The sequence below is a fragment of the Coregonus lavaretus genome (genome assembly GCF_964263955.1).
Source record: "Coregonus lavaretus genome assembly, chromosome: 25".
Taxonomy (NCBI): domain Eukaryota; kingdom Metazoa; phylum Chordata; class Actinopteri; order Salmoniformes; family Salmonidae; genus Coregonus; species Coregonus lavaretus.
The window spans coordinates 8,464,422-8,484,504 of NC_140012.1; positions in this window are offsets into that span (position 1 = coordinate 8,464,422).

Consider the following 20,083-nt stretch of genomic DNA (forward strand, 5'->3'; position numbering starts at 1 on the left):
TCTGGGGGACATGGGGCAATCTCGGCGCAGATGGCCTGGCTGGCCACAACCCCAGCAGACCCTGGGACCAGGGCGTGTGTTTCGTGCCGCCTATAGCGACACAGCACGAATGAGTTCTGTCATTTCAGCCACCCATGCAGGCTTTTCCGGCTCCGGGCTGCTCTGCCCCCCAGCTCGCACAGAGGGTCTGTCTCCCTGCACCCCCACCAAAGCCCCAGCTGAAGCCCCAGCCCACACCAGCTCCCTCTCCAAAGCCATCTCCAAGGCTACCTGCAATGACTCAGGATGAGCCAGCTGGGTCTGTATGCGCAGCTCCGTAGGAGAGGGCGCCTGTATGAACTGGTCCCGTGCTAGCTCGCATTGCACGGAGGGGGGCATGTGAGCATATGCCCGCCGAGAGAGGCTCTCAATGTCATTAGCTAGCACCCGTAGAGGCTCTCCAGGCTGCCTGCGTCTATTACTCAGTTCGGAGCGCAGTAGCCCGGGCTGTACACACTGTCCATAGCGCCTCCTCAGTGCTCCCACTAAAGCACCATAATCACGTCTGTCCTCGGGGCTAATCAATATCAAACAGGCCAGAGCTTCATCCGTGAGGCATAAAGCCAACTGCAGTGCCCTATCTTCATCCGACCACCCCCTAAAATGAGCTAACAGTTCAAACTGAGCATGAAAAGCTTCCCAATCCGCCTTACCGGAATACTTCGGGGTCTTAACGGATACGGACGCAGCCGGGAACTGGGCGCCGCCATGTTTGTTTACATCCTGAGCCCCAGATTCTTCGTCCCGCCGCGTCAACGTCACCCCTTCGGTCCGCCCACCAGAATCCGCGCGAAACACAGTCGACGAAGCACTCATGCCCACTTCAGCCGCCATCACTCTAACGTCCTCCCTCAAGCGGCCTCTGGGCTCCGATGCCCTGGCGATCTCCTCAGCCAGAACCCCCGACGTCCATGCACACGCACCTCCTTGGCCATAATCGTCCCCTACCTCCACCTTCACTTTCGGATTCCCTCGAAGCATCTTCAACCCCCGTTCTCACCTACGGTAGCTAGCCACAGAAGTCAGCTAGCTAGCTGGCTAACTTTTATCAACGTTTTTACTTCTGACACCAATGTAATGACCTGACTAGATCATAAAAGAACAACTGTCCAGACAGAGGATTGAGTTTACGAATGGACGGTTTATTAAACCAACTTTACACAGGCTACTGTTTGGCCGTAGCCCACGCCAAATAAATGAAAGATAACCCACAAGCCAATCGTGACCTTCTCTTGTGAAGCCCAGACGTAAAGAGAGAGAACAAAGGCTAAACCTGGTCTTAACTTCCAATGCTCCATCCCCCTGCCCAACCCCCCTCCACGCCACTCAGAACATCAGAACATTCCAGGCATTCCCGTGATTGGCAGATAGCAGGTTGATTGACATGTCGGACCCCGCGAACACTGGGTACTGGTAGGTACAACACAACCATCTACTAGCCTAACACATAACACACAGCTGTCTGTGCGGGTCGCTACAGTATTGCCGGCTGCATACAGTGCGTTTGAATGGTAAAATGAAAACAACTTAATATCGGCCGGCCTTTGGGTTTACAGGAGACGTTGAATATAGCGATTCTCCTTTAAGCCCAGGAAACAGCCATTCAACTTGCCATTCACCAGCTTTTTAATATTGTCAAAATACTGTACAGTGCATTCGGAAAGTATTCAGACCCATTTACTTTTTCCACATTTTGTTACGTTACAGCCTTTATTCTAAAATTGATTTAAAAAATATATATCCTCATCAATCTTCACACAATACCCCATAATGACAAAGCAAAAACAGGTTTTTAGAAGTGTTTGTAAATGTATAAAAAAAAAAAAAACTGAAATATCACATGGTTATGATAAATATACGTTTGGTCCAGTGGGAGTGAGATTTTTGAAGAGGGTGGAACCAGGCCTTTTGGCTGATCCATGGGTGGTTTCAGGTTAGGTGGAAAAGATGGTGGGTTCTGTTGAGTTGGTGACAGTAACCCGAACTGGACTTGTGATGTTTGTTTGTGTTTCTTCAGATCAGAGGGAGCAGGCGCTCTGTGCGACACAACTTGGGTCAAGATCTGTTTCTTGCTTTGCTCTTAGGAACAGGGCACCATTGAAAGGAGTGGTTTATGGGGTAGAGTTATGTGTGGAGGTGGAGCAATTGAAGTTGAAGATTCCTGGTGTTTGTGACGCCCGCCGTTTGGTGCGACGCAGACCCGGTGGTGAGCGTGGTGAAACAGGAGTCACTGTCAGTCCTTTTGAGTTTTGAATCAGTCTTTACCCGACAAGGTCATGTTAGGATATATCAGTTATCCTGTTAGAGCGTTAGTGGTGAATGCACTGCGCTGTTTCAGGTGCAACATTAATGGTCATGTCGTAGGAGGGAGATTCCAAGATGTGGGAAGTGTGCAGGAGAGCATGGGATAGAGGATTGGGTCGTTTTGGTTGATATAAAGTTGTGTGTGTGTCAACTGTAGGGGTGCACATGTTGCTGCGGATCGGAAGTGTCCGGTGCAAGAGAGGCAGGTTGAAGTGGCCGGAGTCAGAGTAGTGCAGAAGGTGTCGTATGCTGAGGCAGTGAAGAAAGTAGAGGAGGATTGGTCAAGGGCGAGGGATCCCTGTGAATAGTAGATCTGTGCCAGCACAGCGGGATTGGCCAATGAGTGATATGCTTCAGTAAGGTTGGCTTCTTAGCGTTCATAGCAGTGGTTATCAACTGTACTGCAGAAATGGAATGTAAATAACAGAAAATACATGTTGTGGTCTCAGCTGCAGAGAAGTACTAGGGGGTACGAGTTTTGACTTCCAGAAGAGTTACAGCGTGTGTTGAGTGGTAGTGTTCTGTCCTCTCAGGCCGTTAGCCTAGGGTAGGATCAGATAGGGTTAAAGTAGTGGAATAAGGTGATGGGTTTTAATGAGTATAGGGTTATTTGGTAGGGTAATTAAAATATATGTAGATATAAAAAAAAATCCCGGGTCCACTTTCCCATTTTGTATCACAAAGTGTAATGGATCTATACTATCGTTCAGTTGGGGGTGGTAATGCACCATATTGGATGCCAACCGTTAAACCTCACAGAAGAAGAAGGCATTTTTTCAGTTGCATGTCATTTTCTATTTGCACAGTTTTTGGAAGTACATACCGGCCGTAACGGCAGTAATGACGAAAGTTGCTCAGCGAAAGTCCATTCTTTGGTAAGTATGGAATGTATTTTGACATTTATTAAGCTTGAAAAGCTAGTGAATGGCAAGTTAAATGGCTGCTTCCTGGGCTTAAAGGAGAATTGCCAAATTCAACGTCTCCTGTAAGCCTAGATTCTGGTTCAGGGATGCCTGTTTGGCACTGGGGTGGTCTTGACGGGTAGGATATAACCTACAGTAGTCCTACCTTAAAGGTAGATGTGTAGCCTATTTATTTTGGTCCTTTTGTTTTTCACTATTCAAGAGTTCCTTTTTATCAGTGTGTTTATCAGACTTTACTGGTTGGGTGAGTTTTAGACAAAGCAACATCCTGATTCCATGTTGCCTGTGAAGGGACTTCCTGTGGAAAAAGGACTATGTTTTTAATCCAAGGCATCACCCATTTCCTTACTGTACCCAGAGAACCCACAATAATATGTATTTTAACCATCTTTGTCTTATACTGAACTAAATACAGTTCCTTTTGTAATTCATACATACAGGGGTTTTAGATACTCTATTGTTGTGTGTCAGACCTCACTCTCCGTTAAACAAGACAACTGTTCTATCTGTGTGTGTGGATACAATTGTTCTATCTCTCTCTCTGTGAGTGTGTGTGTGTGTGTGTTGGAATGATGTTGCGATGTTGACTGAATCCCAAACTCGCAAGATTGACAGCTCTGCTACATCTCCATAATGTCTAGTCATATCTTCACACTCCCCAATAGTTTTCAAACTAAAGTTTTATGTTGGTACACTCTAAAGTGTTCTTGTCAAACCACCACTATTAGGAATTTATGTCCAAAATATTGTTGGTTAGAGCAACAGGAGGAATGTCTTTTTTTAGGTCTGTGTTCGCTGAGTGCTTGTATGTGTCATTTGTTAAAAAAGCATATCCTCCTGTCTGTTTTTGTGTGTGACTGCTGCCTGTCCTCTGACATTAATCCTCTGTAAACAAAGACGGAGCACTTTGCTAGCTAGGGAAATAGAGTGCCTTCAGAAAGTATTCACACCTCTTGACTTTTTCCACATTTGTTGTTACAGCCTGAATTTAAAATGGATTACATTTAGATTTGTTCACTAATCTACACACACAATACCCCATAATGTCAAAGTGGAATTATGTTTATATATATATATATATATATATATATATATATATATACACACAGTTAAAGTGGGAAGTTTACATACACCTTAGCCAAATACATTTTAACTCAGTTTTTCACAAATCCTGACATTTAATCCTAGTAAAAATTCCCTGTTTTAGGTCAGTTAGGATCAACACTTTATTTTAAGAATGTGAAATGTCAAAATAATGGTAGAGAGAATTATTTATTTCAGCTTTTATTTCTTTCATCACATTCCCAGTGGGTTAGAAGTTTACATACACTTAATTAGTATTTGGTAGCATTGCCTTTAAATTGTTTAACTTGGGTCAAACGTTTCGGGTAGCCTTCCACAAGCTTCCCACAATAAGTTGGGTGAATTTTGGCCCATTCCTCCTGACAGAGCTGGTGTAACTGAGTCAGGTTTGTAGGCCTCCTTGCTAGCACACACTTTTTCAGTTCTGCCCACAAATATTCTATAGGCTTGATGTCAGGGCTTTGTGATGGCCACTCCAATACCTTGACTTTGTTGTCCTTAAGCCATTTTGCCTCAACTTTGGAAGTATGCTTGGGGTCATTGTCCATTTGGAAGACCCATTTGCGACCAAGTTCTAACTTCCAGACTGATGTCTTGAGATGTTGCTTCAATATATGCACATCATTTTCCTTCGTTATGATGCCATCTATTTTGTGAAGTGCACCAGTCCCTCCTGCAGCAAAGCACCCCCACAGCATGATGCTGCCACCCCCGTGCTTCACGGTTGGGATGGTGTTCTTTGTCTTGCAAGCACCACCTTTTTCCTCCAAACATAACGATGGTCATTATGGGCAAACAGTTCTATTTTTGTTTAATCAGACCAGATGACATTTCTCCAAAAAGTACGATCTTTGTCCCCATGTGCAGTTGCAAACTGTAGTCTGGCTTTTTTATGGCGGTTTTGGAGCAGTGGCTTCTTCCTTGCTGAGCGGCCTTTCAGGTTATGTCGATATAGGACTTGTTTTGCTGTGGATATAGATACTTTTGTACCTGTTTCCTCCAGCATCTTCACAAGGTCCTTTGCTGTTGTTCTGGGATTGATTTGCACTTTTCGCACCGAAGTACGTTCATTTCTAGGAGACAGAACACGTCTCCTTCCTGAGCGGTATGACGGCTGCGTGGTCTCATGGTGTTTATACTTGCGTACTATTGTTTGTATAGATGAAGTGGTACCTTCAGGTGTTTGGAAATTGCTCCCAAGGATGAACCAGACTTGTGGAGGTCTACAATTTGTTTTCTGAGGTCTTGGCTGATTTATTTTGATTTTCCCATGATGTCAAGCAAAGAGGCACTGCGGCGGCAGGTAGCTTAGTGGTTAAGAGCGTTGTGCCAGTAACCGAAAGGTCGCTGGTTCTAATCCCCGAGCCGACTAGGTGAAAAATCTGTCGATGTGCCCTTGAGCAAGGCACTTAACCCTAATTGCTCCTGTAAGTCGCTCTGGATAAGAGCGTCTGCTAAATGTAAAAAAAAATATAAAAAAAAAATATATATACATCCACAGCTACACCTCCAATTGACTCAAGTTATGTCAATTAGCCTATCAGAAGCTTCTAAAGCCATGACATCCTTTTCTGGAATTTTCCAAGCTGTTTAAAGGCACAGTCAACTTAGTGTATGTAAACTTCTGACCCACTGGAATTGTGATACGGTGAATTATAAGTGAAAGCATGTGTGTAAAAAATTGTTGGAAAAATTACTTGTGTCACGCACAAACCGACTTGCCAAAACTATAGTTTGTTAACAAGAAATTTGTGGAGTGGTTGAAAACTAGTTTTAATGACTCCAACCTAAGTGTATGTAAACTTCTGACTTCAACTGTATATATGTGTGTGTGTATATACACACACAGTGGGGAGAACAAGTATTTGATACACTGCCGATTTTGCAGGTTTTCCTACTTACAAAGCATGTAGAGGTCTGTAATCATAGGTACACTTCAACTGTGAGAGACTGAATCTAAAACAAAAATCCAGAAAATCACATTGTATGATTTTTAAGTAATTAATTTGCATTTTATTGCATGACATAAGTATTTGATACATCAGAAAAGCAGAACTTAATATTTGGTACAGAAACCTTTGTTTGCAACTACAGAGATCATACGTTTCCTGTAGGTCTTGACCAGGTTTGCACACACTGCAGCAGGGATTTTGGCCCACTCCTCCATACAGACCTTCTCCAGATCCTTCAGGTTTCGGGGCTGTCGCTGGGCAATACGGACTTTCAGCTCCCTCCAAAGATTTTCTATTAGGTTCAGATCTGGAGACTGGCTAGGTCACTCCAGGACCTTAAGATGCTTCTTACGGAGCCACTCCTTAGTTGCCCTGGCTGTGTGTTTCGGGTCGTTGTCATGCTGGAAGACCCAGCCACGACCCATCTTCAATGCTCTTACTGAGGGAAGGAGGTTGTTGGCCAAGATCTCGCGATACATGGCCCCATCCATCCTCCCCTCAATACGGTGCAGTCGTCCTGTCCCCTTTGCAGAAAAGCATCCCCAAAGAATGATGTTTCCACCTCCATGCTTCACGGTTGGGATGGTGTTCTTGGGGTTGTACTCATCCTTCTTCTTCCACCAAACACGGCAAGTGGAGTTTAGACCAAAAAGCTATATTTTTGTCTCATCAGACCACATGACCTTCTCCCAATCCTCCTCTGGATCAACCAGGTGGTCATTGGCAAACTTCAGACGGGCCTGGACATGCGCTGGCTTGAGCAGGGGGACCTTGCATGCGCTGCAGGATTTTAATCCATGACGGCGTAGTGTGTTACTAATGGTTTTCTTTGAGACTGTGGTCCCAGCTCTCTTCAGGTCATTGACCAGGTCCTGCCGTGTAGTTCTGGGCTGATCCCTCACCTTCCTCATGATCATTGATGCCCCACGAGGTGAGATCTTGCATGGAGCCCCAGACCGAGGGTGATTGACCGTCATCTTGAACTTCCATTTTCTAATAATTGCGCCAACAGTTGTTGCCTTCTCACCAAGCTGCTTGCCTATTGTCCTGTAGCCCATCCCAGCCTTGTGCAGGTCTACAATTTTATCCCTGATGTCCTTACACAGCTCTCTGGTCTTGGCCATTGTGGAGAGGTTGGAGTCTGTTTGATTGAGTGTGTGGACAGGTGTCTTTTATACAGGTAACAAATTCAAACAGGTGCAGGTAATGAGTGGAGAACAGGAGGGCTTCTTAAAGAAAAACTAACAGGTCTGTGAGAGCCGTAATTCTTACTGGTTGGTAGGTGATCAAAAACGTATGTCATGCAATAAAATGCAAATGTATTACTTAAAAATCATACAATGTGATTTTCTGGATTTTTGTTTTAGATTCCATCTCTCACAGTTGAAGTGTAACTATGATAAAAATTACAGACCTCTACATGCTTCGTAAGTAGAAAAACCTGCAAAATTGGCAGTGTATCAAATACTTGTTCTCCCCACTGTGTGTGTGTGTGTGTATATATATATTTTTTTTACAAATGTCTTGAGTCAATAAGTATTCAACCCCTTTATGGCAAGCCTAAATAACTTCAGGAGTAAACATTTGCTTAACTTTTCAGATAATAGGTTGCATGGACTAACTCTGTGTGCAATAATGGTGTTTTAACATTATTTTTTAAATGACTACCCCATCTCTGTACCCCGCACATACAATTATCTGTAAAGTCCCTCAGTTGAGCAGTGAATTTCAAGCACAGATTCAACGACAAAAACCAGGGAGGTTTTTCCAATGCCTCGCAAAGAAGGGCACCAATTGGTAAATGGGTAAATAAAAAAGCACACATTGAATATCCCTTTGAGCATGTTGAAGTTATTATTTAGACTTTGGATGGTATATCAATACACCCAGTCACTACAAAGATACAGGCATCTTTCCTAACTCAGTTGACAGAGAGGAAGGAAACCGCTCAGGGATTTCACCATGAGGCCAATGGGGATTTTAAACCAGTTACAGAGTTATTAAATGGCTGTGATAGGAGAACTGAGGATGGATCAACAATATTGTAGTTACTCCACAATGCTAACCTAAATTAGAGTGAAAAGAAGAATACAAATATTCCAAAACATGCATCCTGTTTGCAATAAGGCACTAAAGTAATTTTTGCAAAGAAAATATTTTTTTTTCCTGAATACAAAGCATTATGTTTGGGGAAAATCCGACACAACACATCACTTAGTACCACTCTTCATATTTTCAAGCATGGTGGTGGCTGCATCATGTTATGGGTATGCTTGTCATTGGCAAGGACTTGGGAGTGTTTTAGGATAAGAAGAAAAGGAATAGAGCTAAGCACAGGCTAAGTCTTAGAGGAAAACCTGGTTCAGTCTGCTTTCCATTAGACTTTCCAACAGAAAATAACCTAAAACTCAAGGCCAAATATGCAGTAGAGATACTTACAAGACGACAATGAATGTTCCTGAGAGGCCTAGTTACAGTTTTGACTTACATTGGCTTGAAAATCTATGGCAAGACTTGAAAATGTCTGTCTAGCAATGATCAACAACCAACTTGACAGAGCTTGAAGAATATTAAAAATAATAATGGGCAAATATTGTACAATACGAATGGATTGCCGGCTGCATACTATGTGTTTGGACGGTAAGATGAAGGTTTGCAAAGACCTACCCAGAAAGACTCATAGCTGTAATCGTTGCCAAAGGTGATTCTAACGTGTATTGACTCAGAGGGTTTAATACTTATCTAATCAAAATATATTAGTGTTTTATTTTCCAATAAAAATAAATCCACTTTGCATTAGAGTATTTTGTGTAGATCATTTTAGATAATTGACAATTAGATAAATGACAATTAATCCCACTTTGTAATACAACAATGTGGAGAAAGTCAAGGGGTGTGAATACATTCTGAAGGCACTGTATGTTGTTAAAGTTTGAATTGAAGTCAAGTGCCTACTTTAGTAAACAGACAGTTGGAGAGCCATGGGTTATTTGCATAGAAGACTTCTTTAGACATTGTAGGTAGAAACAGTGCCTCCTCCAGGTCTTTACCAAGACTGCAATCTCTAGCTTTGGGACGCTTTAAGTGTTGGCAAATTCATATCAGCAGATACATACAACCTTTGGGAAATGATTAATCTGAAATCTTTCCCACGGTGAGGGACACTGGCCTTGTTTCAAATATTTTACAAAGTAAGTTGACTGAACACATTCTCATTTACAGCAACGACATGGGGAATAGTTACAGGGGATGAATGAGCCAATTGGAAGCTGGGGATGATCATGATGGTCAGATTGGGAATTTAGCCACGACACTGGGGTTAACGCCCCTACTCTTACGATAAGTGTCATGGGATTGTTAGTGACCACAGAGAGTCAGGACACCCGTTTAACGTCCCATCCATAAGACGGCATCCTCGACAGGGCAATGTCCCCAATCACTTTTTTGGGGGGATCAGAGGAAAGAGTGCTTCCTACTGACTCTCCAACACCACTTCCGGCAGCATCTGGTCTTCCATCCAGGGACTGACCAGGACCAACCCTGCTTAGCTTCAGAGGCAAGCCAGCAGTGGGATGTAGGGCGGTATGCTGCTGATTGTTTGTTTGTGTTGTTTTTCAAAAAGTGTCCTTCCAGTACCTCCCTTCCCACTCCCCTCTTATGTTTTATTGCTCAGCACAATACTTTACTGCTGTTGGTGCATTTTCATGGAGGTGCAGTATCAGTATTTGTTATGTATGAGGCAGCAGATAGCAGGCTTTAGATGTTTTCACTGAGGGAATCATCATGCAAAAGAGGCTGCATGTCTTTAATGATGCTTAAAAGGTAATACCTAATCTGGGCTCGAGGTCCAAAGGGAATTTAAGACCGGATCTGAGAGAAATACTGTCATTTTACTTCTGTATAATGATCAAGTAATTTGGGTAACCTGTTTATACTGTATTTTATGTAGCATTTGTTTGAGCATTTGACTTGTTTGGAATAGGGACCAGCACTTCAAGTAGTGAAACAGGGTGAGGTAGAGGGCATTGTCAATAATTAAAGGTAGCGTTTATCTGTGAGCATTTTGCTGTGTCATGGAAGAATTCCCCTTGTGGGACAGGAAGATGCTTGGGGAATATGAGGAAGAGGGTTTGTGTTGTTTATTTTAACTAGGGCCTTGTCCACTTCCCTGTTCAGTGGATTAACTGCTTGTGTAAGGGATACATTGTTTTTGCCCTTGAAAGACATTGAAACTGAAGATCAAGTCCCTCTAGATAAGAATACCAGTAGTATAGGGTATGTTTGTTTGCATAACAGGGAAGGTAAAGTGCCATTTGTATTTCTATGTTTACTGCAGTTCATTTCAAATGGCGCATCTTGAAAAGTGCTTAGACAGGTACTTTTTCCCCATGTCTATTTCTCTCCCGCTGCAGAATCCACCTCCTGTTTCTCATTGTAATTAGTGATGTTGCATAGTTTCCTTCCCACTCACTTCACCACAGTATTTTAAACCGTTTTAAACAACAATGCCATGGGAGGAAAAGTTTGTATATTTGTGTTGGGAGAAGTCTATGAAATGACTCAATCGTTTACGAGTAAAGGGAGGGCTGAGCTAAGCACTGAGGACTTTATCAGATTGATGAGATCAGCACTTCAGGGAGGCTCGGCCCCTAACCTGAAGGCTAATAAAAGGTTATGCTAGTGGCTCACTTCTATGTCACAACATACTGTGTAGGTAGGCTCATCTGCTGAGCCCACAGAACAGAGGTTAGTGAGATCTTCACCTCTATTGTGTGTGTGTGTATGTGCGAGTGCGTGCCTGCCACCTATTGGTGTGTGTTTGTAAAATATCTGTCAACAGTACCACCTCCTTTACAATGGTTCCTTTCCAACGCCCGATGATAGACCACAGATCAGGGCCTTTCTTTCTTTCGTTCTTTCGTTCTTTCGTTCTTTCTTTCTTTCGTTCTTTCGTTCTTTCGTTCTTTCGTTCTTTCGTTCTTTCGTTCGTTCTTTCTTTCTCGCTCGCTCTTTCTTTCGCTTCTTTTTAAATAGTGAGCCAACATGTTTTTAGCACTTTTATTTCCATAACTGATCAAAGCTAATTTTTGTCATGTTCTTTCTTGTCTCTTTGCAGCAGACACTGAGTGTACAAAACATTAAGGACACCTGCTCTTTCCATGACAAAGACTGACCAGGTGAATCCAGGTAAAAGCTTTCTTCCCTTATTGATGTAACTTGTTAAATCCACTTCAATCAGTGTAGATGAAGGGGAGAAGACCGGTTAAAGAAGGATTTTTAAGCCTTGAGTCAATTGAGACATGGATTGTGTATGTGTGCCATTCAGAGGCTGAATGGACAAGACAAAATATTGAAGTGCCTTTGAACGGGGTATGGTAGTAGGTGCCAGGTGCACCAGTTTGTGTCAAGAACTGCAACGCTGCTGGGTTTTTCACACTCAACAGTTTCCCGTGTGTATCAAGAATGTTCCACCACCCAAAGAACATCCAGCTAACTTGAGACAGCTGTGGGAATCATTGGAGTCAACATGGACCAGCATCCCTGTGGAATGCTTTTGACACCTTGTAGAGTCCATGCCCCGACGAATTGAGGCTGTTCTGATGGCAAAAGGGGGGGGTGCAACTCAATATTAAGTTCTTAATGTTTTGTACACTCAGTGTATAGTGAGCAATATGTATGGCACATCAAATCACAATAAAATCACAGTACCAAATCGCAATAGCCTACATATAGAATCGCAATACATATCGTATCGCCACCTAAGTATCATGATAAAATCGTATCGTGAGGTCCCTGGAAATTCCCAGCGCTAATTGTTACACAGTCTGTCTGTCACCAGTCTAATGATCTGTGGTGATTGAATGGACAAAAATCCATATTGCGATAAATTGCCTGAATTGATGTGATAATGATAAATAGAACGATAAGTTTAACACCACTTTTTTATTTTTTATTACCCTTTAAACTACTACTACTAGTTTGATGGTTATAGCCATCAATTGTCCCATTAACAATTACCCATATTAGCAAACTTATTTCATTTCAAACTTCACATTTCTATAGTATAGGATACTTATCGTAATGAACGATATCTGCTAAATGCCTGCGATAAGTGGTCGGTGTCGATCATTTTCAGTTTATCATCCCAGCTCTAGGCTAGCACCCAGGGCTGTTTGTTGGGGACAGTTATTTTCTTTCTTTGGACTAGCACCCTGTCTTTGGATCCGGGCCTTTCTTCTTATATTTTCAAAATCAAAGGAATGAGGTCTGCAGATTTCAATCAAGGAATGTTTATAGGATAGCCTTCTGTCTGTTCTGGTTACTGTCAATTCAGACTAATAAAATACTCTGGATACAAACTGTAGAGGTTGAAAAAACGACATGGTTAAAATGCCATGTCCTTCCTGAGTGCTTTGTGATTGGCCACGGTAGTTTGTGTGATGATTACATTCACAGCTGGTGTGGGACGGCCCTCATGTACTGTACTGTACTCTAATACTCTCGCTGCTTTTCACTGTCCCCTTCCTAAAGTTTCCTGCAGTGCCGTCAAGGTATTAGCCAGGCTTATGTAACTGGGATGACCCTTCCCTGAGGTTGTTTTGGTTATTTTTAAATACACTTTCTCATTGCTCTTGCCTGATTAGCCTCCCGCTAAGATAGAAAGGCAGATACACACACACACACACACACACACACACACACAATGAAAAACAGACACTGGTCAGGTGTAGGCGACCCTTTGATAAGCAGAACATAATAGTAGTTGTCCTATAGGAAGAAGCTGTTTGAGTGATTGGGTGTGATAGGTGAATTGAAGCAGGACGTGTTGTAGGTGGGAGGCAGAGGGTGATGTACGGGGGGCCTGTTGGAGCAGAGCGGAGGACTACGTGGGGGGCATACGTGTCATATCGTTGCATAACGGCTTATGCTGAGGGGAACTGGGTCTGAAGTAATTAGTCTGGAGAGGTGGTCTGCCTCCACTACTGCTGCCACACGCACACACACACACACACACACACATACACATACACACAGCTTCCATAGCCCACTGTATCGGTGTGGGGTGGCGACCTACAGGGGCCTTGAGTTACTGACTACCTCCCTCTAATCTCTGTTCTTTTCATTCACCAAGGAGGGGAGTCGTACACTTGACTCCACATGATCCTTGATTCATAATGTGCAGTGGTCTCATATTCCATTTATGGGTAATGTAGTGGACATCCTAGTTATTCAAGTATACTAAAAGGAGCATATGCTATGTCTATGGAAGTATCTATGCAATTCCGAACACAGTCCTTGTGTCTGACGATATTCCCTCCGTACCCTCCAGCCACTTTACTGTACATTGGAATTTGGAATGGAATTTTCCTCTTACCTCTGTGTGTTTTCAGGACAGGGGAAATGACTGAGATTTTGGTTGCAATGAGGAACGATCTCATAGAAAAATAAGCTAAGATTTGGACATCTTGGTGCAAAATATGTTTCTTCTCGTATAGATTTCCCACTTTTCCCTCATGGATAAGCATGCCAGTGTTCTCCTGGGCAGATGCCCGTATAGTCTGTATGCCATTCCTTCCATAAACAAATGCTGTCTCTTGGACAGAATGACACATTTACACATTCTTACAGTTCAGCCTTGCTCACACAACCTTGACAGTGGCACCTGGTGGTATTGGAGCTGGTAGAAATGGCCCCTAACTGCTAGTCCAGGGTCAGATTTGTTAAAATCCTCCTAATGGTTAAGGGTAGAATTTTGGATGAGGTAACCTGATCCTAGATCGGTGGTTAGCAAGAACTTCTACCACGAATGTTTACATTACAATCATAGACCAACTGTTGTTTCATCACTTCCTCCGTGGCCTATGGTCAGGGTGTGGTCCCATCACTGCTTGTCTGAAGCCTTTAGCCTGATCCCAGATCTGTTTGTGCTGTACAGCCAACCAACTCCTTGGCACGCGGCTGTACAATAACAAACCCTTGTGGGGAGTCTGAATCAAACTTTGAATCAGACTTAATTGAAATAACATTTTATTTAAACACCGGAGGATGCATAACAGTAAAATAGACACAATTAGATATTAAAACACACAAACAATTTCATTCAACTGGACATTCATAGCCCACTTTGTCTCTCTAGAATTTTAAGGGTGTTTTGAATGATGACCTTGATCTAAAAAGGGTTTGTAGCCTATGTCTTAATGTTTAGCCTAGTATGGAACACAGAACATGGGGTACTGAGATGCAATGTATAATCTGACTCTGAAAGTTCAGTCCAGGGGTGATATTTTGTCAAATATGGATGATAGATTGCTGGCTGTCCTGCCTACAGATTATAGGGCTTAATCTGTGTCCTTATTTTTTCTCTCTCTCTAACCCCAAGCTGTCAATCAACGCAGTCTGTTTTTTAGAAGATCTTGACATCTGTTTTTGAAGGGCCCTTTATCTTGTCACGCATATCCTCACACCCACTATGTTCATCCAATCTTTTATTAACTGAGCAGCGTAAACCCTTGACCTAGAACGGAATGATTACGTATTTAGATGTGTCCTTTCCATGCCCTCCGGCCATCCAAATACACCCTGAGCCCCAGCACTGAACAGCAGGCTTTTGGGCAGGGTGCTCTTGGCCAGGCTTTTATCATGGAAGTGTGTGGTAGCTTCAATCAGGGTTCAACTACCCTCTAATGACCAGTATCCAACAGCTCACCATGGGCGTTTGACCTGACCTGACCTGGGCCCGGGAAGGATGGAACACTATGGCTGCATCCCACATCCTGGCTTTTTAGTCATACTCAAAATCAGATAGGCCAGATTTAGCATGAAAACGTTTTCAAAAAGTATATTAAATAGGTCATAGTAATGTATGAGAATCAGGACATTATGGACTTGTTTGTGGCAAGAACAGCTAAACCCCCTGCCTTTATAGAAATTGTAAGGTAGTAAAGTTGTACACTTCTCTTTTTTCTTTCACTGTACATCACATCCTCAATATCTTATCAGCTACTGGTTGTAAATACTATAACCAGGTGCCTGTAGATTTATGGCTCAGCCAAGGTTCTGTCCTACTCCCTGTACTCTCCCCTCTGGGATTTCCTTCCCTAATGAGTGACTCAAATCCTCTTTTCATTTCTGTCTGAAACTGAAGCTGCAAGTCATGTTTTATGCATGCTTTGTACCAAGGCAGCCGACAGGGGTTGGGAAAAGAGCGATATTCAGAGAGAATGAGATAAACAGAGAGAGAAAGGGGGAGAAGGAAAACAGAGATTATTTGTGGAAACAAAGACATTTATTCACACTAAAGGCACAATTTGGTGCCATATGCACAGCCAATGACTTTGCAAAGCAGAGCATTAGCCTAATATTTCCCCTTTTAGGGTAGGTTTATAAGTCCTTGCAAACAACCTTAGTATGTCACTAAATCAATCAATATACAGGTTAGGTATCCAAGCACACCCTTGGATATGAACATGTTAACCTCTCCCCTCAATAAGAGATTTTAACAGATAAGAGATAATAAATAGTGAAGTGATTATAGAGATCTCCAGCTATCCTACACTACTGTCAGATCTGGGATTCGAACTGGTAACCCTCTGTTCACTAGCCCGCCTCTTCAACGTCAAGGTTACTTGCCGCCTCAAGGTAGCCTGCTATAAAGGCCTGTTGATAGTAATGGCTCAGAGGTTAGATGTATCGATGGCTGTCTATGAGGGGTCTTGTTCAGCAGATGAATAATGAAATGATAATCAGAGAATTATCTCGCTCTCACTTTCGCTCTCCTCTGCATGGCATTTCTTTGGCAGCTGGTGGGGCAATAACGTGGATTACTGCTGCCAATCGATCCAGAGTAGGAGGCGAGAGAGGGCTGTCGCAGCTAGTGGGCCGTGTGTGGGACAACTATCAACCTCCAGGAGTTACTATGATGTTGTCATATCATCTGATATGTCTTGGAAGCACCTCTCTCGCAAACACTGCATAGCCAATGGTGTTATCCAACACTGGCATTATATCGCCACAGTGTGATGTTTATGAAGCCAGTTTAAAGCCTGGATTGGATTGAGCTGCATTATGTGTGGGAAGCCACAGTCCTCTTAGCACTTCCATCCGTTACCAACAAATGTACTCTGCCTGGCTTAAGGAAAACATCTAAATAGGCCTCAGAACGTATTCCAATATTCCTCTGCTTGTAATAGAAGAATCGAGAGCTTAGCGAACATCGCTGATCCTGCATATATCCAGGATATATATTAAAGGCCCAGTGCAGTCAAAATTCAGTTTTTCCTGTGTTTTGTATCATATTGCACAACAGGTGAAACTAGCTAACACTGTAAAAGTGTGAATACATTTGATCAGTGTTATTTCCTGATAGTTGCTAGTTGAAAATGCAATCTACACCTTCTAATCAGCAGGTTTTGCATTTGCAGGCGGTATTTAAGCAATAAGGCATGAGGGGTGTGTGGTATATGGCCAATATATCACGGCTACGGGCTGGTCTTACGCACGACGCAACGCATAGTGCCTGGATACAGCCCTTAGCCGTGGTATATTGGCCATATACCACAAACCTCTGAGGTGCCTTATTGCTATTATAAACTGGTTACCAACATAATTAGAGCAGTAACAAGAAATGTTTTGTCATTCCCGTGGTATACGGTCTGATATACCACAGCTGTCAGCCAATCAGCATTCAGGGTTCGAACCACCCAGTTTATAAAAGTTAATATAGACCAATAACGAAGAGAGTTCCAAACCTCTCTGCCAATGATATATTTTTTTTCAAATGACATATCCCTCCCCACCCATACCATTCCCAGATTCCTAGCACAATTCTTGCTTGAGAAACAGTTGTTGGCTAAAAACCTATTTTTCTTTTTACCATTGTAATTTAAAACTATTACAGTAAGGTAATTAATTGTTACCCACAAATGGTTTGATATTGAGATCAAGACGGCTGCAGTGCATTGGGCCTTTAACCTCTTAAATGTAAAGTCCCCATATTTGGGGACCCTATTTGATTTAAAAAAAACTCCATTCAGTCTGGTATGAGAACGGTAGCCCCTATCTGCAAAAGCAGAAAGCTGAGTACCTCTCAGTGCCTTCAAATCTTTGGTATGACTTACTACCATAGATGGGCATATGAATTTATAAGGGCAGGCAGAGCCGATGACCTAATTTCAAGATGGCTGCTACCTACATTCCGGTTAGCGTTGTGAAGCATAAACGAAATAAACATGGAATACATTGATACACACCGAAAGCCGGGACTCCACAGATCATGAGGATACCTTATTTGTCTGCCTGTGACCTACCGTTATTGATCACCAGCCCCGAGAGTCAAAATGTTTATTTTACACAACATTTTCACCAAACAGCAAACATCTTACAAGGTAAGCTTTGATTTGGTCTGTGTTTGAACTATAGCTACATGGGGGGGGTATCAAAATAATCCTTAGGTTGGTAGGAACATCTAGCCAATTGCCAATGTTATCTGATGATGTATGACTTAATGGCAACATTGAATGTCCACCGAGTGACTATCTTTGCGCATAAAAAATATGATGTTGCCTGCTTACGCGCTGTAGGCATCCATATCCCCTGTATGTCCCACGACACCACCACAGTGTTTGAGAGAGGTTGGTGTTGTATACATTCTTACTTTTAGGCACATCCAGTGTGCAAAAACAGTGTAATTACCACATTCAGACACTTTGGAGAGGTTGAAAGGACACTTGACTTTACCCTGGATACACCACCACAATGTTTGAGTGAGGTTGATATGGTAGAAATTGTGTTTTTATACTGAATGGCCCAGTCCAAGAGGCTGCTAGGAGGAATTCCTGTGATCTGCTGGTAGTCTGATCCGCTTCACAACCAGACTGGCATGGCTACCAGAGGGCTTTATTTCCCCTTGGAAGCTCTGTTTGCCAGACTTGAGTCTTGAGTTTCACCCATACTCTGGCTCTAAGAGGAAGACAAAAGAGGAGGGTACAGATGCGCTTTAGAGAGGACTAATGAACATAGTGGAGAGGTCAAAGGTGAAGTATTCACTCAGCGTTGTCGTAAATGAGGGAAATTCACCGTTAAGTGTTCTCTTATGTTTGCATGGAATTCCACTCTGTGTTCCACCTTTAAGTATTGACATGATGACTCAGATTTTCCTTGGAAAGGCTACTTCCTCCTTACAGTAATAGGGTAGTATTACTACACACTCATTACTACACACTCATGACCCTTCAGGTTTTCCAGCTCAGTGTTGGTACTGTAGTAGTTGTAGCTTAGGTCCTGTGTTCGTTGGTTGTGCTTAGGGCTGTTACTGTGACCATATTACCGCCACACCGGCGGTCACCAGTCATGATGGCAGTCAAATTCCACGTGACCATTTAGTCACAGTAATTAGGCTTCTCCAAGCTCTGATGCTGCTGATGGTCATTAGTAGCCTACCAAACTTGCTAACTGCCTGGTACTCAGCACTCTATTGTCCCTCTAATCACTCTGATATCAAATCAAATCAAATCAAATTGTATTGGTCACATGCGCCGAATACAACAGGTGCAGACATTACAGTGAAATGCTTACTTACAGCCCTTAACCAACAGTGCATTTATTTTAAACAAAAAAAGTAAGAATAAAACAACAACAACAAAAAGTGTTGAGAAAAAAAGAGCAGAAGTAAAATAAAGTGACAGTAGGGAGGCTATATATACAGGGGGGTACCATTGCAGAGTCAATGTGCGGGGGCACCGGCTAGTTGAGGTAGTTGAGGTAATATGTACATGTGGGTATCAATGCAAATGTTAGCGAAAATCTAATCAAACTCGTCATGAGAGCCCATGAGCTCATGGTGCACAACATTTCTATAGGCTATGCAATTGTGTGAGAAAACAGAGTGATGGCCTCTATTAAAAAGAGGAGGATCCCATCAGCTTTCTATAGGCTTACTAGATTTATTTCTCAACTTTCCTAATATTAAGCACATTGATGGCATGAAAATGTACCACAGGAATAGTGTCCTTCATTCACTATTTAAGTGCATAGATGACATGTATTTTTTTCCCCTGCCCCTGTTTCAAGACAGGTGCATGAAAATGGTCCATACTAAATCAAAACAAATGTCACACATATATTATTTAGTATATGTAAAGACTGGATTAAATCAAGAATAGTCTGATGGGTGACAATACTAGCCTATCACTTGTGAATTATATATTTGCCACTGGGAAAAAATCGAGGCTTTATCAAGTGCTTTATCAAATTGTGAATGAGAGACTGATGAAGTGTGTACAGCCTGCACAAAAAACTAAGCAGAGATCATGCCTTTCATGCAACTTTTTTCAAATCATCATCAGTCGCATCATGGAGCCTTATAATGTATTAAAAATCAAAGCATATAGCCCAACGTTTGTATCACAACTAAAGTGACCAAATAACTTCTTAAAATTAAGCACATTAATCCGCTTTACAACGGGTGTACAGCATGTGATAGCATTATCACAACAGAACTACTAGTAGCCTAACTGGCATACAGTGCCTTTGGAAAGTATTCAGACCCCTTGACTTTTCCACATTTTGTTACGTTACAGCCTTATTCTAAAATGGATTCAATAAATGAAAATCCTCAGCAATCTACACACACTACCCCATAAGGACAAAGCGAAAACAGGTTTGTAGAAAACAGAAATACCTCATTTACATAAGTATTCAGACCCTTTGCTATGAGACTTGAAATTGAGCTCAGGTGCATCCTGTTTCCATTCATCATCCTTGAGATGTTTCTACAACTTGATT